Source organism: Emydura macquarii, unplaced genomic scaffold (assembly GCF_026122565.2).
Source record: "Emydura macquarii macquarii isolate MOO-44397 ecotype Brisbane River unplaced genomic scaffold, CSIRO-AGI_Emac_v2 contig_1483, whole genome shotgun sequence".
Lineage (NCBI taxonomy): Eukaryota > Metazoa > Chordata > Testudines > Chelidae > Emydura > Emydura macquarii.
In genome coordinates this window covers 18,043,016-18,066,597 of record NW_027131620.1, presented here as the reverse complement: position 1 = coordinate 18,066,597, position 23,582 = coordinate 18,043,016, and the positions used below count along the sequence as shown (strand labels likewise).

Sequence of the window (23,582 nt, the reverse complement as noted above, 5' to 3'; positions counted from 1 at the left end):
AGAAGCATATTACTGGGAATTAAGCCCTGTGATGCTTAAGGTCATGGGAAGGGGGAACTGCTCCATAGGCGCTTACAGGCAAACTCTTGAACAACATGCTGGTGATTCTCTAGGCATCTCCACAGAGGAGCTCTTCCCAGCCATCTTGTATAAGAGAATGAGCTGCTGCTATTTGCCATGGTCTCATTAGTCCATTTGCATTGTCTTTGCTCAAAGGATATCAACAACAGCCAGAGCTACACTAGTGAGGGTGAAAAAAACACAGGAGCTCTGGCAAGAACATAATCCCTCAGGCTTCAGGGCTTAAGCCTGTACCGGGCTAGGAAGACTCTTTCCTTGTGGATAGGTTTCTTGCATCTTTCTCAAAGCAGCTGCTGCTAGCCACTGTCAGAGACAGCAGATTGGATTAGATGGTCCATGTCTGACAATTCCTAAATTACTGCTGCCTCCTAAGCAGCTTCCTACTAGCGACACTTCATGATAGCTAGTTGGAGCTATTCAGGCAGCTGGCAGGTCCTTCTGTGCCATTAGCAAAACAGAAAACACCTGAACAAAGGTACATTTAGATATTTACAGACAGAGGCAATCTGCTTAGAAATTGTAGCAGTGGTATCAGAGCATTTAGCCCATGAACATGAGACTGCATTACTGACCATCATGCAGCAGATCATGGAACAAAATGGTAGACCATGCAGCTGCATTATGCAGAACATTTTGCTGCATTCTCTACAGCAGAAATCTTATGGCAAATGTTAAAATCCACGTAGGACTGCTTAGCTACTCTATTGATGAAAGCCCCAAGATATAAATAGACCAAATGATCTCTTCTGGCTTCTCAAAGCTGTTCATCTGACTGTGTGTTTGGGAGGTTTCAAGGGGAGGTGAATCCCTGTAAGGAAAAAGGCAGTGATTAAAACATTCTCTGTAGGTTCTGAACTTTGAGCATTGGTACATCACTGAACTATGGGACAGATATATAGGGGAGAAGAACTGAGGAATGACATCCAGTAGTAGTGAATGACCAAGCGCTCTGTAGGACAGGAGAATTCAAGTCTGGAATAGGGAGTTTTCTCTGAAGTTATTAATTTGATGGCGTAAAACTGGTTGGATTCAACCAAAAAAAAATTGGCAAAAACTTGTTTGAATTTGAAACTAATGCACTTCGGCCACATTCATGTCCATAACTGTATTTGCTTTCCATTAACATTTGTGATCTTGAGATTTACAAGTTGCTTAAGGAGAGCAACTTTTAAGCTCATGGATGTAAATATTCATGAATGGTGGATGTGAACACAAGTTTTTGCACCAGATATCCATTTATAAAAATTACTCTCATCGTTGCACAAAATACAAACAAAGCCATGTGTCATGTTACCATTCGTAATAACTAAGCAACATGGGTCAAGTTTCAAACAGCAGGCTGCAGCATCAACAGAGTGGTGTGAAGAATTTTGTTGAATAATGAATGAATTTGGGAGAATCATGCTCTATTGGTAGACACTCTGCAATCAGAAAAACAGGCAAAATTTGGCAGATACTTTAGTGGATACTAATTATGTGCTTAGCTCTAGGACAGAGATCCTCAATCCCAAAATTTAATGTAACCTTAACTGAGGCAGAAACATCAAAGCTGTGTGTGTGTGTGTGTGAGAGAGAGAGAGAGAGAGAGAAAAGACCCATTGCAAACCATGATGCTTAGCCTTTCAGATTCAGTCCGTGTCTGAAATGTATGATCTCTGATTTAGATCGCAAGCTCTTTGAGAGTGAAAACCTGCCAGATTGTGAACCCTTTACTCACATTGCTGAGCAGTTACTCATGTAAGTAGTTCCATTGAAGTCAATGGGATAGATTTTCATACCCTAACTATATAAAGTAGTCCCAGTGATTTTTTTCATAAATAATCCAGATCACTACTGTACACTGTGTGTAGTTTTATTGATGTCAATGAGATTATAACACAGTTTACACCACAAGAAGACTCACTGAAGTCTATGGAGTCAGCAACTACTGAGTGTGAGTCAGAGAATCATAAATCTGGCCCTATAAGCCTAGAACAGAGTTATTAGAACAGCAGAGGGACCGTTACTGCAGAAGGCTGGGATGGTCTTCATATTACAGCAGAATGTTATTTGCAGTATTGTTGTAGCTTTGGTGGTCCCAGGATATGGGAAAGACAAGGTGGGTGAGATAATGATTTTCACTGGACCAACTTCTCCTGTGGAGAAAATAGTTCAAGCTCCACAGAGGTCTTCTTCAGGGCTAGGACAGGTACTCAGGATGTCAAAGCTAAATACAAGGTGGAACAGTTTCAGAGGGTTAGCCGTGTTATTCTGTATACAGCAAAAAACAGGTTAAGCATAAAGAGTTAACACATGTTGAAGTATTAATTGCCCATGTGGCTTTGAATGGTTTCTTGGGACATGTGTTATCTCCTTATACTCAACAATCTGTTCCACCTTGTGATGCTCTGAGCACCTTTCCCAGCCCTGAAGAAATGCTCTGTGGATTTCAAAGGATTGTCTCTCTCGCCTTTGCTCCAATAAGAGGTATTACCTCACCCACCTGGTCCAACTGAATGTTAAAGCAGTTACCGTGAAGCAGGGAGCAACAGGAACATTTAGCACAAGCCAGCAGCAGCTGGTGGAGCTAGTTCTTGAGGTTAAAAGGGGCAGGAATTTGCTCCTCTCCCTTCAGCTTCACTTTGAGGCTGAAATCCCTTCTGTGAGAGCCTCAGCTATATAGCAGCTATGGAGCCACTCCTTGCTTTTTCTTCCCTTGTTATTTCCGTACACAGAGCACCAAATCCCTAGCCTTATCCCTTAATGGACTTTTGCTTTAGATGAAAGGAAACAAGGATAAAGAACAAAAGCAAAGTCTCCAGGAGAGAGCACAGTGTGTGACTCTTCTGCTATGAGCTCGGAGAACAAACTAGGCTGTGATCTCTGTAGAATCCTTGAGAATGTAAAGATGCATGTGAGGGGATGTACAAACCCTACACTGGGCAAGAAGGAATTAATGGGAGCCTGTGGGCTCAATCAGCCCTCTCCTGCTACACCTGCAATAGATGTGCAAGCCTGGGGAGAGGGAGCTAAAAGGGCTGATACAGCTCAGCTGGGTGTTGAGCAGATTGCTGTTTCTTTCTCAGGCAAAGAAGGCTGGCTGAAGCTAGGGAGTGGTGTTGGACACAGACTGAGCCTGCCTGAAGGCAGATAGGCCTGCAATGGGGAGCTGAAGGTAGTTTTAAAGGAAGGCTGGGGAAAGTGAATTGGCCCAGGGTCATCTGTGCTGGGGCCTGCAGGAAGACTCCTGCAGGGGCTGCCCTGCTAGGAGACTGGAGAAAACTCCTGGCAGCAGAATCAGGTGGGAGATGAAAAGTGTTAAGATGCTTTTCAATGAGCTGTGGAACAGGGGTGTGTGGGGGAAGGCTTATATACAGTAAGCATGGGACAAGGCTGGGGAAAGGCCTGAGACAGGTAGCAGTAGTAAATGCTCCAGGGAGGCAGCAAGGAGTCTGTGTAGTCAGGCCTTGGCTGCTTATTGAAGGGTCCATTGACCAGAACCAAGGGGAGAAGGAGGCCCTGGGCTCCCCTACCAGCCCAACAAGGAAGATGGACTGGAAACCTCTGGCTCCCAGGGATAGAGACTATTGAAACCCCCTGACACAAAGGAGTAGGGAGTAGAGTGCTGAGAGTCTGGCTGAAGACTCAATGTGAGGATGTGGGACTGTTGGTTGCTGGACTATGGGTATACCCTGGAAGGGGGGGGACTTTATGACCAGCTAGAGGGCTGAGCCACCAGGTTTAAATGGTTGTTTGGCAGAGGTAACTGAAGGAAAGGCTGTGAAATGCCCCACCTGGCCATGAGGGGGTGCTCTGGTGGCAAGTCATACTGCTACAGTTCAGCACAGGGAAAACACAGGCAGGGGAGTTTCAAGCCTTGTACACCACTCTTGCATTCTTACTCTTATTCCCCCTCTTCCCCCTGCACCCTTTCTTCAGCAAAAAGGAAATTCCACCAAAGCCCTAATCCGCCCAGGAGAGGAGGGGATTGTGCATGATAAGCGAGGGACAAAGGGGACATTCTGAGGAGAGAGCGGCTAAACCAGCATGTGATCCACTGGCCTCTAACTTGATACATCTACTGGGGTCTCTGAGACCAAAGAGATCAGGACTGTTGGAGAGGATTGGATAGGGTGGGGGTGGACCAGGGAAAAAATGCTTCTTTCTCTTCCCCTCTCCCCCCCCTTCCCTCTAATGGCTCTTCAATGACTCTTTCCATACTCCCTCAACCCATGCTTTTATACATCAGTGGCCTGATCTCTTCCTACAGGATACAAGTAACTCCCACTGAAGCCAACTGCATGGGAGTGAAACTCTTAGCAGGTGTGTGCACGGCAGTTCCACTGACAGAGCTACCTCAGTGTCCCCATCACAAGCACATAACCCTGGCTTATGGTGCCACCTCGCCAAACCCTGTCCTGTAATGGGGAGGTCACCTGTGGGGCTGGGCTCTGTCCAGCTGTTCAGAGCAGCCTCCCAACCCAGCTGTGATATAAAATTTCCCAGAGTGCCTAGGGATGGGTCAGAGCCAAAACACAAATGCCCAGCAGCTGGTGACTCCTACTCAATCCATTCCATCCTGCCGTATCTCTTTTCACACCAGCTCAATTGTTCGCCGGAGGTGGGGCTGGATGGCAATCCACAGGAATCTGTATGTGGTGCTGGCAAACAGGAAATCCTGTGGGTAGCCCAGTGTAGCAATTAGCCTGAGCTGAAACACCACTAAGGGAACGTGCAGGCTACGCTGACTCAGAGAGAGGCTGACTTGTCCCATGCAGTGACGAGGCTTCCAGTCTATTAGGAGAAGAAGACCCGACCTCCTGGTCTCTTTTCCACTGTGTAGGTCTGAGGAATAAAAGGGCAGGTAAGTCTTCAGGTGGGACTGGCATTCGGGCCAGATCCTATGGCCTGGTTGAGCTGATCTCACCCCGGGCCTAGAGCTGCAGAGGGCAGCAAAGGGTGTCTTGTCACACCTTCCATGCACTCCAGACAGGCTGCCTGCATGGGGGCCAGATGGTAGAATCCACTAAGGCAGCTATACCAAAGATTCCCAGTGTGAGGGAAGGTGGCAAGAATCCACAGACTAGTGAAGCTGGCTCTAAGGCTGGGGCTATCTCATAGCAGCCAGCTCAGGGCTAAGATTGTGCTCATCAGTGTATTCAGTGAGGCTCATCCATCTCTCCATTGTGAGAACATCCCACGCCTACTTTTCTTCTTGTGCTGCTGTTCTTCAACTCCCTTGTCTTCACTGGCATTGATCCTGACTTATGCTGGCAGAGGTGAGATCAAAATCTGCCCTACCTGAGTACACGGGCCACCAACCTAGTGCTGTTCCTTGGTCTAATGATCAGTTCCAAGGAAGGCCATAGAGGGAGCTGCTGGCAGGGTGTTCTGTGTCCTTACTGTTCTCCCTCTCCACTTCTAACTCCTGACTCTGCAAAGAGACTGATGTCTCTCCTCCCCCTCTCCCTTTTACCTTTCTTCTCCATTGGCTGATCTGCTGGCTCTGGCTCTGCCTCAGCAAAGCAGTTCTGACAAGCAGGAAGGATTGGGGGTCAGAAGATGTATTGTTGGAATAGACACCAAGGTTAAATGCAAGAAGCTGAAGCTTCCTCGGTAAGGTGCCTCTCATAAAGGGAGCATAGCAGTCAGTTCCCATCTCTGCAGGGATCATAACCATCCCTGGTGATTTATTATAGGGAAGAGCTGCCTGGCAGATGGGAGGGAAAAAATAGGCTAAATATTAGAAGAGAAATATAGAGTCCGGCACTTATTCTAGACGGATGCTGCAGACAGTTGGATGCAGCCGCAAGATGCTGGCTTTGCAAAGACAGCCTTCTCCTCCCGAGCAGCCATCTGCCTGCTTTCCAGCCCAGGCTCAGCATCTTAAATAAATATTTAAAATAAATATAAATAAAGATCTCGCACAGGGAGGAGAGGGAAAAGCACTTTCACTTCTCCCGGATGCTTTTAAAGCTTCTACATGTGGTCTTGAGACTTAGCCAAAAATGAATGTGGCCAGAGTTTCCATGAGAAGTGTCAGGACATTGGGGAGAAGTTCGTCCGACACAAGTCGTTCATGTAACAGATGCCAAGACCCTCTGTTGCTGTAATATGTGCTGCCCACTTCCCTCCAACACAATCACTCTGCATCACACACTCCCTCATCCCACTCCTCATAACACACAATTCCCCCAACCCATGGCCCCAGACTGCACACCTCCCCCCCATCAGCAGTGGCTACTCTGTGTCTGTACAGTGCCTAGCACAATGGGGCCCAGATCTCAGCTGGCACTCCGATGATAAACATGATTAATAACATGCCCTAGAACAAGAAACCTGGTATCCCATTCTAGCAGCCCCTTTCCCTTATAAGCAACATCAGTCCTCTCCAAGCCAAGCAAACCTCTTCCACCTATGAAAGAAACCCCAATTTCCTGCTACCCCCATCGCCTCCTATCCTCAGCCCCATTCCACTGTAACAGAATTTCCACTATTCCCTCAAACCACAGCCCTACGTTTTGGAACATAAAAACCCATGTGATGAAGAGAAGGAAATCAGACTTACTGCAATTTTTTTAAAAGGCTCTTTATTGCTCTCTGCATCTCTAGCCATGCTTAGAAAACCCATTTTTCATTCCAGCACAGAGTGGGACAACATACTTTTTTCAAGCGATCTCTTCATTTTAATGAGTCCCAGAGGGCTTGGGGTTATTACACACAGAGGGTTAGAGTTTGGGTTTTTTTTTTCCCTTCTTGGTTGTGTCATTTATTTATTTATTTACGTCCTTTTTAGGATATTACCTAATCCCTTCTATTTTCCATAGCTGTCACATCCCCAATTGCATGTCCAGGACATGATGGAAAATATGTTTGGTTTTTTTCCTGGCAAAGTCCAGTGACTGTCCTGGTTTTCCTTCTCCTTATTTTCCTGACCCAGTGCAATAGAGTAGCTGGCAGGCACTGAGCCTGCTTCCCGTTGATTGGGCCAGCGGTTGGGCCCATGGCACAGCAAGTTTCTTTTGAGGAATAAACTGCAGTACTTGAAAATGTGTCTTTAAAAGGAAAGCTGTTTTCTCCTGTTTATTAGCTGCACCTCCCAGACTATCAAGACCCATTGCAGCTGGTGAAGGACAGCATGACCTAGTAGTTAGTGACTGGAAGCCAGGAACAAAGTTCCCAGCCCCCCCCCCCTCCTTTTAATGAGATTATCCCAGGTAATTAAGTTTGTCTCATTCTTTCTGTATGATCAAAGAGGCAAAAATGTCTGTCACGCTCCCGTTCAGACTTCCTCTCTTCAGCCTTTCAGAAAAAAATTTAAAAATGCGAATATTTTTCCTGTGAAATCTTGGCTGTACCGTGCTGTCCATGGGCAGTTCAAAAGTAAACGGAAGAGGGAAGGTTTGTTTGTTTTTTCCATTTCACTTTCCCTCACCTTTTTCTCCATTCTTATAGGGGCCTCTGCGAATGGACTCCTCTACACCCCCTGCCTTTGGGCATAACACAGGGAAATGTCTGATCTCTGAATTTGGCAAAGTAATGGGCTGAACAGGTAAGCTGCCCATTTCTTTTGCTTTTTGGTGGCATCTGTGCAATTAGGAATTTGTAAGCAAATAATTGCTGGATAAATGGCTAGAATTGTTCATCTGCTTGTGTGTATATATATGATCTGCACATGCAATTGCAGTAATTGTTTGTACCAGGCAGTCAAGTGCAGAATTTGCCCACCTACCACTTTTGAAAACCTGGCCTGCAAAAAACTTACACTTCCAAAAACATAGCTTCTGGTTTGGAAGCTGCATTAGCCCATGTATACTATAGCTGCCCTAATACAGTATTCTGATCATTGGCATTAACACAATACAAATAATAAATCATAGCAACAAGGATAATAATATATCTGCTCTCTCTTTCTCTCTCTGTCAATCAATTTATCTGTAGACTACAATTCACTTGTACGGCCTTTCATAGCCAAGATGCCCAAAGTACTTTATAATAGAGGGCAGTAATTGAAGAAAAATGTAGCAATCATTATATACTTGCTCCTGAATGAAAACCTACCCACAGCCTTGGATGCTAGGTCCTGTTCTATCTGTCGCTTTATCTGATCCCCTTACCCTCTAAGGCATTTTAGGGCACCCATCATATAGAATGTAGGTGCCCATCTCTCAGTTCATGTTGTCCTTTAAACATCTTGCCTCCACACACCCACTCACCCCCATCTTTCCCCTCACCAACTGTTCCAGTCCTTTGAAAGTTAGGGAAGGCTGCCTTCCATCAGTCTCTCATTTGCATATGTAAACGAAGATGCAGATGCTAACCAAAAGCACAAACTTTGTTGTGTTTTTCCATCCAGCACAAGTGAGGTTGCATGGATTTGTAGAGCATTTCACATCTGTGGATATCCACATCCGTGGACCATGTTTGTGCGGATATAAATTTTGTATCCATGCAGGGCTCTCTGGATTTCATGCCACATTTGTGCCAAGAAGATTGAAATTCACATCCCCATGTCCGGTTGGGCGTATGTTCATGTAACACAGATTAGAGCCTCTGCTAAAAGGGATGCAAAGAAATACAAATGAGAGATTGTGTCCCTGATTTCAGCTTTTCAGGATGCTACCTGAAAGCTCAGTCTATCTTTGCATTCCCTCTGCTCGTCAGCAGGGGCTTTTCAGTATCACTTCCCATCCATCTTGGGTCTGAATGGTCCATTCTTTCATATGAGCTAGTCACCTGGTCTGTTGGCAGGTTTTTCTGACTTCAGAAATGTGCTGATTCCATTAGGAAAAAATACTTGTAAATCTGTAGGGTGAAAGTCAAGATGCTTTTACTGCCTCTGACAAAGGGAGGTATCGGTGGCTTAATGTCATGCTAGAGACCCTATCTTTTGACCATCAGTTGTCTGGTACCTCCGAAGGATACCTCAGTCCCACCCATGTAAATTAGTTACTGGCACATTGGTTTGATGACAGCAGAGTCCCCAGCTACTGGTTTCTTTTTAGATGCAAAGGCTGATATTATCCACTACTGCTAAGGCAACTTCCTTCCCAGCTCCTCTCCACACTCAGGAAAGCTTTAGGACAATCAAATCTTTGAATAAACACCCTCGTAAATCTTGTGAGCTTTCCCTGTATTTCCTTTCCCATCACAGCTGATCATATCAGATATGTATCAACAGACCCTGAGACAGATTCTGATCTCAGTCAGCCTGCCTTGATTCGGGAGTTACTGCAGAGTAGTCCATGGAATTACATTAGTGTAAAACCAGTGGAAGTGTTGAGAATCTGGCCCATTCTTGAAACTCAGTCCCTCGTGTCTTAGCGCATTCGCTAGCCATTCAGACACAGGGTAAGCACAAACACTGTCTGACATTCCTACTGAAGTTACCCCATTGTAATGCTTCTCAGCAAACTCGGGTATCAAGGGACTGCAAAGTGATTTAATTGGGTTTCCCATCAGATTGTTCAGGGAGGTTTTCACTTTCAAGCAATTCTCTAATTTCTTCCCTTGAGCCAAACAAAATCCCAGTCAGATATGCCAACAGAGGGCTTAGGTTTTCATTCACAAGCCCCACTTTGATTCTTCAGCAGAGATTGTGGAGTAGGGAGGGTGCAGGTGAAAGGCTTGTGTCTGGTTAAATGTGAAACTCAGACAATTTCTCCACTTCTGATTGAAAAGCAAGGGAGGGACAGAATCACTTAAAGCGGAAGAATTGTCTGGGTAATTAGCAGCTGAAGGAAAGAATGAAACCTCTGTGGCATTGAAAGACCTTGCCACTTTCCTTCACAGAGTGAGTTATAGCACTGGGAGTGGGCTACCCTGGGAGATCCTTCTTCTCCTTCCTCCAGAAAGTAGGGGCAGAGGGAAGGAGAAGTAAGAAGGGGGCGGGAGGGAGGGCAAATTGGGAAGACAAGCAAGAGGGAGCTTTGTGAGCTGCAGCAGCACCTGTTTTTCTAAACTCAAAGTGGAGATTTTAATCCTTTTTTTCCAGTTGATTGGGAACTGGGAAAGTCCATCAAATTCTTCCCAAGAGGAGGATGGGGAGGGGAGACAAAACACATTCCACTGCTGTGTCTGGGTTACAGGAATCACTGATGCTTAACAAAGAGTTTGCAGCTGAAAAAGGGGGGGGGGGAGGGGGTGAGAGAAAAAGAACAATGTCAGAAAGAAGAGACTGGGCTTTGGGTTTGTTTTGTTTTTTAAGTTAACTGAGGTTAAAAATTAAGCCTGGTTTGTAGATGTGGGAGAGATGGGTAGTAAGAGTAAGGAAGGATATTTAAATTTCATTGCAATTGACAAAAGGTGTAAACAGTCAGGGCTCTGGGTGTCCCTTGAGTCCGGAGATGTGGAATTTGCCACCCCATACTTCCCTGCCTGCAGAATTGTGTAAGAGACCTGCAGCAAAACACTGTGCTATGGAACGGCTTTGCTTGTTGTATAAGTAACTTTAAAAATAAGCTGTGTGCAAAACATCAAGCATGGAGGTCAGTCACTCGTTTAGCAGCTGTGACGGCATGGGGAAGCAAGCTAAAGAGAGAGGATCACGATGAGGAATGCTTCTACCACAAACCATCAGTTCACACGGGCCCATCTGTAGCACCCACTGCTACTGTGTCTGGGGTCTTGTCTAAACACATAAGTTGTACCGCTTTGCTGATACCTATATAGTTAAAATGGTCCAACCCTCCTAAGTGTGGATGCACCTACATGGGTGCAAGAGTGCTTATACCAGGTTAGTTATTCCAATATGGAAAGGGGTAAGCTATGTGAGTGTAAGGCACCTTTATATCAGTATAACTGCATCCACACTAGGGGTTGGACCAATAGAACTCTATCAGTAAAAGGCCAGGTTTGCTCTACAAAACTTGGCTGACAAAGCTACATCTGCAAGAACTGTGGGAGACAAAATTGTACACTCCCTAGCTGACACAAATATTCTGGCAACACCCCATCTCCAGGAGTGTAGACACAACTAGGCTGACAGAAGAGTGCTTTTGTCGGCATAGCTAATCTCATTTGGGGAGGTGGTGTAGCTATACCACCAGAACTCCTTCTGCCAACTTACATGGCATCTCTATTAGGGAGCTCTGATGCCAGAGCTATACCAGCCAAGGCTCTGTAGTGTAGACATGGCCAAGAAACCGCCCCCAACCGATCGTTATATGATATGGAAACTGTGTGTTGGCCAGGCCTAAGCCTGTAAAGCTGCTTATAGAATGAAGCAGATGTGCCATTTAAAAGAAGTAGGTGTACCATTAATCCATTGGTTTAAGACGCTGAAACACACTGCACTGAATCTCTCCCGGCAGTTCCCTCTCAATGGATATGCAGTTTCTCATGACAGTGTGTGTTAAGGAGATTCTTCTGGGCCCAGGAGTAGCATATCCTGACCCAGCTGGAGCAGAGAACATTGCAAAGATGACAGCATGCCATCAGGGAATAGAAGTGGCAGGCATCATCTGTCCCATATCACCCAGAAGGCTGGTTTCTTTAGAGTGAGCTTATACACCCCGGGTATTATGTTGTCCTTCTTGGCCCAGAGAGCAGCTGTTCATGTTTAGGGAGAAGGGATGAGTTTGTGTTCACCTGATGGTGTTACTCAGACCCCTAATCCTCTGTGTTGGTCATGTCACGGCCCCCTTTGCATATGCCCTCCATTGTGGTCTGATGGGGGAAAGGGAAGTCAAGCATCCCCAGATGCCAGTAATTTCATCTGCACATGAGCTTTGCTAACCACTGCCCCATTCAGACCCAAGCCACTCTGAAGCCAAGCTTGCCAGCTGCTTGTCTCTCGTTTAAAAGCCAAGCTGAGGCCATTGACTTGTTCTCACTTGTGACTCTTAGATCAGCTTCTGGAGTCCTAACATTGAAACTTCAAACAAATGTGTGGCTGAGGGCAGTTCTTTCTATCTATAGGATGCCCAGTGCTCTGAGGGAAGGGAAGGAAGAAGGGAATTTCTGGATATCTTGAGGGGGAAAAGATATTTGTTAGTTTATTTTCTTTTAGCAGCTCCTGGCCAACAGCTGCGCACAGCTCCTCCAACATCTGGAACCTCTTGGATGGAGGCTGGAGCAGTTGGAGTACTTGAACGGACTGTCAACCATGCCCCTCCCCCCGGCACACACACATCAAACTACAGCACTGTGTGTTAAGAGGTGACTGAAACAAGAAATGGATGAGCATGCAGCACACGCAGACAGACACTGAACCGCAGCCCTGTGGGTTAAAAGGCGAATGTTACTCTAGAGATAAGAAGTGGAGGCGCGTGCATGCACATGTGCACACTGAACTACAGCGCTGTGGGTTAAGCGGAGAAAGTAATTTCAGTTATAAGGAATGGATGAGTGTGCAGACACAGCCCGTTTTTAGACAGCTATACAGCTCAAAAAGATTTTCCTCTCCTCTTTCTGGCCCATTGGGTTCTCCCTGTCTTGCCTATATGCCAGTGATCTAGCATCAACATGCTGGGTTTGAATGGACACCGCTCAGCTCTGCTTTGTGCAGAAGTAGCATATTGGAGTTTGCAGTGGAGTCAACCTTATTCCAGGACACAGATAGCAGGGATGAGTGAAGCAAACCAGTACAGACAGGCCTAAGTTTCCACCCCCAAGCTCCATTCCAGTTGCACACTCCTCTTTTTATGGCTTTCTTTCTTTCTTTTCTATTGGCAGGCAGTTGTTGCCATATGTTGGACAAAGGGAGACTATGACTGTGTGTGATGAGCATTTGTGTACTTCAAGGCTCGGAGCAGCACGAGATCTGTATAATGCAAAGCATGGGGAGGGGATGATGGACCAGAACTCTTATGCTATTTATGTCCTCCCCTGGAGTGCTGCAGCAATTCTATGCTGATTCTGAGCTAAATGCACTGCAGGAAATGCAAGCACCCTCTACTGAGTCCCCCAGCAATTTAAATATTGAGGTGGTTTTTTTTTTCCTCCCCACCAACCTTCAAGCCTCTGGTTTTCATTGGCAGCAGAGCTCTGAAAGTATCTAGTCATGTGAACAAAATGCAACATTCTGATAGACCTCTGTATATGCCTAGGAAAATCCTCTGGTTCTAGACAACACTGGAAGCATTCTCCCTCCCAGAATAGCAGGTAACGTGTCATACAGCACAAAGTGACCGGGATGGGGACAGCAGGCGGGCAGGGACTGGGATTTCAAAAGCACCACAATCCTGTTAAATTTATACGGGGGAGGAGCATTTAACTCCCTTAGGTGCCTTTGGGAATCCCAGCCAGAAGCCTGTAGCACCAAACTTGTGTCCCTTCGGCCTGGGTCCATGCAAGAGGCCACTAGTCTTTTGTGGACTATACTTTACCTTGCTCCATAGGAAACATATTTCCTTGACGTTACAGCCGGGTCAGATATCCATCAAAAGGGCCATTTGCTCTGCCCTGTGCAATGCTGGCTTTGGTTTGCCACATGGCACATGTATTCTTTGGACTACACTGATGCTCTTAATAGCCCAGAGAGCGAGAGGAGTGGGAGCCGATTCCTCCTCCAGAGGTGGTGAGGCAGGCGTTTGCTGGCACAAGACACGAAGCCTGGGGACAGCGGAAGGAGTGCGTTTTTGATTCACCGCCCCAGCACAGCCCTGCTAGCACTTTGCAGGAGTGCTGGGGCATGGCCATACCCCCTCACTCCCTAGACGTGCTGTTCCTAGGATAGGAAGCAATGCCTGCAGGGCTCCACCGTGCTATGCAGACATCCCACGAGTACTTTATGCACAAGTGCACTGGGGAAGAGCTCCCCATCCCCACTCCTGCCTCAGTTGCACCTATACTGGGCCAGCCATGCTCTCTTTTAACAGAATTGCTGTAGCCAGACTGTGTTGTGCAATTTAGGCCCAAAGAGGGGAGGGGGAGGGCAGGGCAGGGCATGAAACCCTAAATGAATCCAAATGAGCCAGAAACTGACCTGTCTAGTTTCACTAGCCAGGCAGGCTGAGATGCAGGCAATGATGGTGGTGCAATGAGGAGAGGACTCTGCGAGAGATGATTTTTACTGTGGCAGTGCCCCTTTCCATGAGTTCTATTACACAGACCTCGTCTGTCCATGGGTTAGGCCCAGTCCCACACCATTGGCTCTCTAGACTTTTTTTTCCCATTGGCTTCAATAGAAGCCAGATCTGAGCCATGGACACCAAGGGTGAAATCACTGGTAAAACTCCCATTGATTTCAGTGGGGCTAGGAGTTTCACAGCCCCGCTTGGGGTGAAATACGTGCATCCACCACAGCCAGCACACAGGCTCAGAACTGTGGAGTTGAGGCATTCAAGATTCCAACGCCTCCTGTCCTGCCTCAAACCTTACCTGTGTCATGTCTCTGTACTTGTCTGAACAAACTTGACTGCATCCTATGCGTAAGCCTGCAAAACAAGTGTCATTTGTATGCCAAGGGAATCAGAAGTGGGGGCAGCAGGAAAAGCAAGTAAGAAGCGAGTGTAAGATAAGAGGGTGTGTGTGTGTGGTGCTTGATCATGTCCCCTCCTGATAGTCGCTTTCACTACTATAGCTCCCTCTGATCCACCCCTGCTAGGACCAGTCCTGATCTCCCTTACACCACTGATAATCAGGCCTAGCTCCTTCGAAGTATGTGGGATTACACCAGTGTACAACCAGTGAGATCAGAATCAGGGTTGCACCTTGTAAATGACCCTCATTTTGCATATCCAATGAATGCAAGTTACACGGCTGCTGACAGCTGGTTTTTGACCAAATTACACATAACGTACTTTACATCACTATTTACAGTGCCACTGAATTTGAACTAGAGCCTTCCCTGAAAGAGTCACATGCTTGTAAACCAGGTCTAAATTTGGCCCAGCCTGGACAGAACCATGCAAATTGCTATCAAGGAAAAGGTCTGCGTGAATGTGCTGCTCTGCAACCAAAAGTAACAAGCCTCAGCCAGGGTGGCTCGTTACAAGAGCACAGAGCTGTGGCAGGGTGAGGTCAGGGGGAGAGCTGGCTGGATGATGGCTACCTGTACATTAACTGGTGCAAGCACCTGCTCTTTGTCTTCTCCATTACTGGTGCTTTCTAAGGAAACTTTGGCAAGATTAACTTTGGCTGGGATTTGGGACTGGCTTTCGAAGCTTTCAAGCCAGCCAGGGAGGGAGGGAAGGAAGGAAGGACACTCCCTTTTCTTTGATTCACAGATGAGATCGTTATTTATTTTATTTTTATTTACCGTAAAACAAGGGAACCAAAAACTAGCTGAGCCACTGCAAAAGCATCGGATGGCAAAGGCGCAGGGTTGGCCTCCTGCAGCCGGGCTCAGCTGTTGGTAGAATTAGGCAACTTATTGCCTCAGCCAGCTGTGGCAGCCAGTTTGCAAACATGACAGGGACTCGGCATCTTTCTGCCACAAGACGGCTGTTCTTTACGTTTTACTGATGGGATCTGCCAGATCACAGGGAGGTGGGGAGAAAGAGGAGACGGGGGGATCCTTGCAATGAAGCTCTAAATTAAACTCCCATGTGGGGCACCTAAAAAAGGAGCCGGTTTTCAGAAGTGCTCTGCCCTTATCCTGCTGCATGAACTTGAGCAAGTCACTCCCCCTCTCTGTGCCTTGGTTTCATCTCATAGCCTTTGTCTGTATTTACTAGCTGGGTTATCAATTCTCTACGTGTGCGTGTAACCCACTGGTCAGTGACAGCAGATAGGGACAGATCTGCCCCAGACAATCGAGGGACCTGATTGCTGATCTCATGCTGGTGTAAATCAGAGGTAGCTTAGTTGCCACCAATGAAATTACACAGAAGTAAAACGGGTGTCGAATGAGACCAGAATCAGCCCCTAGAGGTTTTCCTGAGTTCTCCTCCATGCGAGTGCAATGAGTTAACAAACCATGGCAGCTCGAGTTGTTTACACACAGATGGGAGGGCTGATTCTCCTTTCACATATGCTGGGTTTACGCCAGGCCATGGAGTTTCTTATACAAATGTAAGTAAGAGGTGACTTGAGCCCTCGGAATCTGGCTGAGAGAAGATCGGCTTTTCTCCAAGCTTTCTCAGTGGGGCTAGTTCCTCCCCCTTTCTCTCTGTCTCGTGCTACTGTTGTGATAATGCTATTGGCTGCAGATGTCTTGATAAGTTCAGAGGAATTTACAGTGCCCCAAGGGGCTCAGAAATACCAAGGTCTGGACATCTCTGCTGATCTGTCCTGGCTGGCTAGCAAAGCGGAGACCCACCCTGGGTCACATGTCATCGGAGTTTGATATTTGGTCAGCTCTGAGCTCTCTGTCTGCAGAGGCAGGAAACATAAAAACCGGCTCCGCTGCACTTGCCAGTACTGAAGTCTGCTGAGTATAGAGTGACTGCCACGTCTGTAAGGCAAATCAATGGGGCCTAAATCTTAAAAACTCCCTTATTTACCAGTATTATCTCTGGGACTGGAGAAAAGGGGAGAGGGTCTCTGGGAAAGTTCTGCTTTAATTTGGGGGAATGTTGTCCCCGAATAGGGCTTCTAGTTCAAATGAGTCATAAACTACAGAGCCTGCCTGTTTGTGGTCATTAAGAATGCCACAGCATTTTTCACAAGAGTAGGGTGTCCACTGTGGCATCCTGGCCACATTCCACCTCCTCTAATTATATTCCAGCACCTTCATTCTCTCAATGGTTTCACGGATGTAGGATTTTTTTCTGCCTGTGGTCCCAACCTGCTGTGCACTGCTGCTGTGCATTGTTGTGCAGCTGCTGTGTTTCACCCCAGAGGTGGTTGCACTTCAGTGGTGGGGTATGCTTCCTGTGTGCACAGAATGCACAGCGCCAATGAGAGCTATGAGGATGAAAGGCACTAAGATAAGTCATTAGCCTTGATCTAAAAGCACTAGGCAGGGAAGAAAGGGTGTAGTCCTGCAGTTGGGGTGTGTGCATGGGCCCACGGGGAGTGAGATGCTGGCAAGTTGTAGGCTGCAGCGTCTCTGAAAGGAAAGGGAAATAAAAAACAAGGTTCCCAAGTCTCATCCATCAAAGGAGGATTTTGCCACACGTGAAAGTGTTTATTTCACTGGATGGAAATGAACAAACAAAGCCCCAGCCAAGGCACCGGAACAAAATTACCCCAAACTAACCCTGGATGGGAGCTGCCAGCTCTGAGTCCTGCACTGCTTCCCTCCCACTGACCCGATGTATGCTGGTGGGGGCGGGGGAGGCATCTGCAAGGAGGTGATGAAGAACGGGTGGTCAGGCCCAAGTCTGTGAACAATTAAAACATGCTGGGCCTTAAGAAGGAAGTGAGAGGTTTCTCCGGCTTGACAATATCTGAGATTAGAGTTTGGCCCCAAGTATAAAATGGAGGGGGGAATCGAATGCTGGAATTTGAATATATCATGCTCCACTGGCCCGATTGCTGGCCCTGACACGTGTGAGTGATGGGAGGTGTCTGATTTCTATCTGGCCCCGTGTCTCACAAGCCAAGTGCTCTATGCTATGTGGTGTGCTTACCCAACTCAAGACACTTTACACACGCTCCTGAATGGAGCCGCCTAGCTCCCATGAAGGGAAAGGAGGCAAGATGGGCCAAAGCAGGGTGAAATTAACCTCCCTCACACAAAGCCTGAGAGGAATAGTGAGGAGTAACTAAGGGTGCGTCTACACGGCAGTCTGGGGTGTTATTGCAACTGGAGTAGATGTGTGTGTGCTAGCTTTACCTACACTGGCATCTCAAAACAGTACGTTAGTCCTGGGGCACTGGGTCAATTGTAGACTTCTCCTGTGCCCAAAGAGTGTCCCCTGCAGTGCAGGTGCAGGAGGACACCAAAGTCCGTTACAGCGGCTGATCTCGCACAGCATCGCAGCGAGGGATGAGTGACTTCACTTACACTACCCTGATTGTGAACCCGCTGGAACACTGCGAGCTTGAGTGTCTCACCCGAACCTGAACGTTCCTGCGTTTGTGTTCTGCCAAGGGGAGAGTTTGTGAAAGGGGGGCAGAGCATGAGGAGAGGAAAGCGCCATGACCCAACAGGGCGACAACTGGAACAGGCATGAAAAACAAATAGAAAAGTGGGGAAAGGAGGAGAGAGAAGGAAAACAAACACCAGCAGGCCACACTGCTCTCTGGTGTCAATTCGGAGGACCATGTGGCTGCATCCTCTGCTGGTGTAAATAGGCAGAACTCCACTGAAGGCAGAGGAGCTGGGCCCACTTACACCAGAAGAGGTGTGGCCCTCTCTGCATTTCCTGGGATAACAGAACAGAATTTGACCCGTTGCATGTTCCCACAGCCACTCAAGGCAGCCTCGCTTTGCCAGCTTCTATCCCTGGTGCAGAGCCAACTGATCTCTTGCGCCAGAAACCTTTTGTTCCTCTGTCTCTCTGATGGGGGTTGGGGGAAGGTGAAACGTAGGTGCTGTGATTTGTTTTGCTACTGTAGGTTTCATCCTACATTCCATTTCATCAGTGATACACTTGCCCTCCCACACGTTACAGGGCTGGGCAGGGGAAGCCGGAGTCCTGGAAGTTCCTAATGCTAGATCAGTGGCCGAGAGGGTTTTCAGGATGGAAGCCATCCAGGACAAACACAAGGGCCATGCATGTGTGGTCTCTACAAATTAAAACTATTAATTGGTTTAAAAGTGCTTTTTATGGACTAAAATATGGAATATTGACCAAACAGAGTGCGGGGAAGTAGGCCCGAGTGCTGAGGAGCGAGGACTCTGCCATTTAGTTAAATTGTCCATCAGTTATTATAAGATAAGTAGTCAAGAAAAATCTTTCCTGACATGTTCTCTGGAGACTTCCCTCCTGCTTCCCCCTCAACACCCTCAAGTGATATCTCCCCTGTCAACACACACACTTGTTCTAAGGTCTGCTAGCAAAAAAGAAAAGTCTCCAAAAGTAGCAGGTGTCTTTAAGACCTGTCAAAATACATCACTGCTGTCTCTGGAGCATGGCTGGCCCTCAGCCTGACCCTTGGATCTGACAGCGCCAGCCTGGTCCCCGCAGCACGGAGGTAATTAGGGCTTGGGAATGAGCAGGGGGTGGGGGTAGGAATTTCTAATGTCTGAACTAGTTAGAAATGTTGTCTTCCCTACCCATACCTTCTGCAGACGACTCCCCCTTCCCCCCCTGCCTTTTCTTGTTCTCCTATGCTCTTGTCAAGATTGGGGGATGTCATCTTTGTATGCTCTTGAGATAAAGCCGCAGGGTTTGGGATTATGCAGCAAGGACCTGAAGTAGCAGCAGAAAATAAACCATACCTCTTCCCTTTACAACAATACTAGATTAGATCCCGGGGCATCACAGTGGGGCCTAATACATTTCAGGTCCTGGCAGTTATGGTCCTTGGGGAAGTGTCTCAAAGGTTCCGTGAAGCACTGTCACAGATCTTAGCCTTGGAGAATCATCCCACCAAGAAAGATCTGAATGGTGTACTCTTAGCAACAAGAGACTTGAATGCAAATGGAAACCAGGATGTGGTACATGGGATGGCCCTGTTGCATGCTCTACTGCATCTCAAAGGGGGTTGCTATTGAAAGGAGGAGCTTGTCAGTACGTACTATATTGAAAGGGGTAACCATATAGGCCACATTCTTCTGTTACCCATATGCCATTGAAGTCAAAGAGGAATAACTGAGAGGAGAACATGGGCCACCTGTTCAAAGGAGTGACAAATGCTAATGATTCACATGCTTCCAATCAAAGAAGTCACAAGCTTTCCTTTGTCAAGAGAGAGACTATAGTCCTGATTCGTATGCCTTTGTGGTGCAGGGTGAACACGAAGGAGCCTGCAGAGCGTGGCTGGCATGAGGCTGTGTGCTCTCAGGAGCCAGAAAAAGGGAAAAACCAGTAGAAAACAAGAGCAAAACTACTTATGAGGTGGAAGGAAGAGGAGAGGAAACCTCAAGTCAGCAGCAAAATGGCCATTGTGGGGTTGCAGATATTTCTCTCTCCCAGATGTAAATAGCTAGCTACTGGAAGACAGAATGCTGAGAAAGGTCCCTCCGTTAAACAGTACTACTACACTAAAGGGCTAAGAAGGGGATTTCATTCTCATCTCTCGGAGACCCAGGGATTTTGGTGTAAATTATGGAGAGGTTTTCCAAGGTGCCTGATGTCTTATGTTTCTGGGATTCTTTCCCCCCCAGTTGATTGTATTCTGTGCTGGTATCGTGTTTATTATATCAGTCTTTCTCAACGACCAGTCTGTGGACTGGCGCCGGTCCCTGAGATCTCCCTGACACAATTTTGGAAGGCAGCAAGCTGGTCGCTGGTATGAGAAGGCTGAGAAACACTGGATGATATAATTCGATTCTGGATTACTTTTTGACAAACATTCGCTGCCTCTGCTTGAAGAGTACAGTATCCACCACCACATCCTCTCAGCTCAGAATAAATCCTAACTGAGCCTTGGTGGAAGGGCCACTACCACCTGTTCACTTTCTCCAAGCCAAAAATCTTAGCTAAAAGCCTTAGAAAGGAGTTTGAAATAGTTTTATGTGATGCACAAGGAAGCAGATCTGTGTTAGTTTTACCAAATGAATGTGCATCAAAGACTTCATTTCGGGTGCTCGGCAAAATTCTGTGCTAAGAGGTAGAGTTAAGCAGCACATGATACAAAGGATGAATAACTTGTGCAGAAATTGCTTATGAATATTATTCAGCAGCCTATCAGATCCCAGTTTCCCCTGATTGAAAGCTATTTTTTTCACTCTAACATGATTACTTTGGCAGAGAGTTCAGGCACATACATTTACTTGGCGCTTCAATAAGATTTTTAAGATACCTTTGCCCAAAATATTTCATTTTAGGGGCACCATAGATAACAGCCAAGCGTAAAGGGTTATGTTATGTTCCTACAGAGCTTGATTTGCAATAAGCTTAGGCATGGAGGTGCTGGGACTGCATACACAGACTAGGTAATTATGTGTGCAAATACCCAGCTTCAGCATTTGTACATGCAGTTACCCATTTTGCAAACAGTCACCATACCTGCATGTGAAAGGGTAATTGCACACACAGAGCCAGTGTTTCTCAGCCTTTTCAGGCTGATGACTGTTTATTCAAAGTCAAAATTATAGCCCCCCAATTACATTTGCTATAAGAGTAAAACATTACCAGTGATGACAATGCAAAGCCTATTTTGTGTGTGTGTTTTCAGAGGTTGATGAAGAACACTTGACCTCGAAGGGTAAGAGTTTACAGGGTGTGTGGGAGTGAGGTTTTCTTTTTGTTTTAGATTGTAATAAAAATGTCAACACCTCGTGACCTCCCTGGCTGACTTCTGTGTCCCCTCTGGGGGTTGTGACTACCAATGAGATACACTGTCCCAGAGACATCAGGCCAAATCCTGCTCTCACTTGCACCTGTACGATATCATTGCCTGTCTGTCTTTATTGATCATCCCATTTTTAACAGACCAACTGTTCATGCTCTCTCTGTTCAGCTTCATATAGAAGATGTTCAGCAGAAGTAGTCTTTTGCTTATGCATCCTGCTTTATAGACTATATCAGGAACTGAGCTTTGATCCTGTACACAGAACACGTGGCCTTCATGGCTGACTCCCTCCATACCCTTACTGTCCCACTCCCGCCTCCATGCAGCACTGCTTAGGGGTAGGAATAACAACTGCTCTCATTTCTGACCTTGTACTCAGCCTACAACTTCTTATTCTACTTCTCTATGCTCAGTCATTTTTTTCTCTCCCTAATTAACAGGATACCAAAAGATTGATCGATGGCTAGATTAAATAGATCGATTCAGTGATCAGAATTGTCTGATAAATTACTGAGAGTGAAAAAATTGCCGATTAAAAACACATCTAGTTGGATACCATGCCTGGACTTGCACAAAATTGCACTGGAATATATTGGATCAAATTCTGCTTTCCTTTACCCTGGTGTAAATTTGGAACAGCCCCACTTAAATTAATGATGTTCCTCTGGAAACAGAACAGCACACCAGAAAAATCTCCATTTATTCTCGAAGCCTGCCAGCTCAGAACTCCAGCAAGGTCTGCATGGGAAATCCCAGATCATGTTCTCGTACACTTGTTTGACTTGTCAGCTTATGTTAAACATTGTCTTTTCCTGATTCCAAACATACACACACATTTAATAACGATATCACCTTCCAAACCCAGTCCAATAAGGTAAAACACAGTTTGTATCCAATTTGAATGATTTTTTTTCCAAATATATAATCTTCCTCCTCGTGTCTGGCTTCCAATGGCCAAATTCTATCATCCTTTACACTGGTGTAAATGCAGAGTAACTCCTTTGACTTTGACAGAGTTACTCCAGATTTACACTAGAATAACAGACAGGAGACTTTGGCCTATAATGTAGAGAATGGGCTGAGTAGAGAATCTAATTCTGTACACATGTACACAAAACTGAGCAGGAAAAAATGAAATCAAATTCTGGAAAATGATTCACAAGCAGGAGAATAATAAAGAACACAGGGTTTCTTCTTGGCAATAGATGGGGGAAAGGATGTGAATATTCCTGGTACCTTTTAAAATATCTATTACATCCCCAAATAACCTCTAGCCCCAGACACCTCCAAATTGACTTAGCCCCATAAATTCCTTGACTGGGCAACTTGCTAAATAGCTCTGTGCCTCAGTTTCCCTATCTGTAATATGGGGATAATAATATTTCCTCACTTTTGCAAAGCTTGCACCCCTTGGATGAAAGTTCCCATGTAAGTGCAAATTAGTAATATCAATAAGGAAAAGTTCATTATCATTGTTTTTTCTTTTCTGTCTATTTAGAGATGGGCTCGAACTACAAACTTCAGAACCATTACCAAGCTTCTGTAAAGGTCAGCAGTGTTTGGATCCAGGGCTTGAGGCTCATCTTTACTATTAGCCCTGTGAGTACACAGACTAGTCACTCACTGAGGCCACTTTCAAGAGCACTGCCTCGGACAATGGCTGAGATGCAGGGAAATGTCTGGTGTCCTGGGTAATAGTGCTGCCAGAGGAACCCTTATTGTACACATGGGGTGTTCAGTGATACATGTGTTTCCAACCTGTTCAAAATATCTCCAAAAACACCGACCTCTAACCCTGGAGTAAAAGGACGAACTCAGTTAGTTCGTAGCAGTAGCAGGCTCTCATCCACTATGTGGACCAGCCATTAGAGGGGGACACAATACACTTAGCCAATGTGTGACACAAGCAAGTGCAGCTCCTCTTTGGTGAAATCCCATCCACATTCAGCAGTGGGGAATTTGGCATTGGGAGAGGACGATATGAGAGACTGAGAAAGAGGAAAAGTGATTGGGAGAGAAAAGGAAAGAATAGGAGGTAGGGATTAAAAAAGATGAATGCGTGAGTGAGAGAGAGAGAATGGGCCTTAGAGAAGTAATTCCTGATGCTAGATAATAATGTTTTTATGCCAAAGGATCCTAAAGCACTTTACAAATATAACATGCATATAATAATATAACATGACAAAAACATTACGTGGGCTGAAACTTGGCATCTAGTTAGCATTACAGCTTGCCGTTTAGCAAGGTACTTAGTATCTGCAGCACCAGGAGATAATGCGAGGATGAGA

At 46.2% G+C, this 23,582-nt stretch overlaps 1 long non-coding RNA gene across 2 annotated transcripts; it reads left to right on the top strand.

Annotated features, from left to right (window-relative positions):
• Positions 1 to 2,697: 2,697 nt before the first annotated feature.
• Positions 2,698 to 13,159, top strand: LOC137157382 (uncharacterized). 2 transcript variants are annotated; one of them, XR_010921099.1, is made up of 4 exons: positions 2,698 to 3,235; positions 4,000 to 4,924; positions 7,516 to 7,612; positions 12,074 to 13,159. It is a non-coding gene; the product is annotated as an uncharacterized lncRNA (long non-coding RNA). The 2 variants fall into 2 exon arrangements; XR_010921100.1 differs by having other exon boundaries at positions 12,071 to 13,159.
• Positions 13,160 to 23,582: the final 10,423 nt, after the last annotated feature.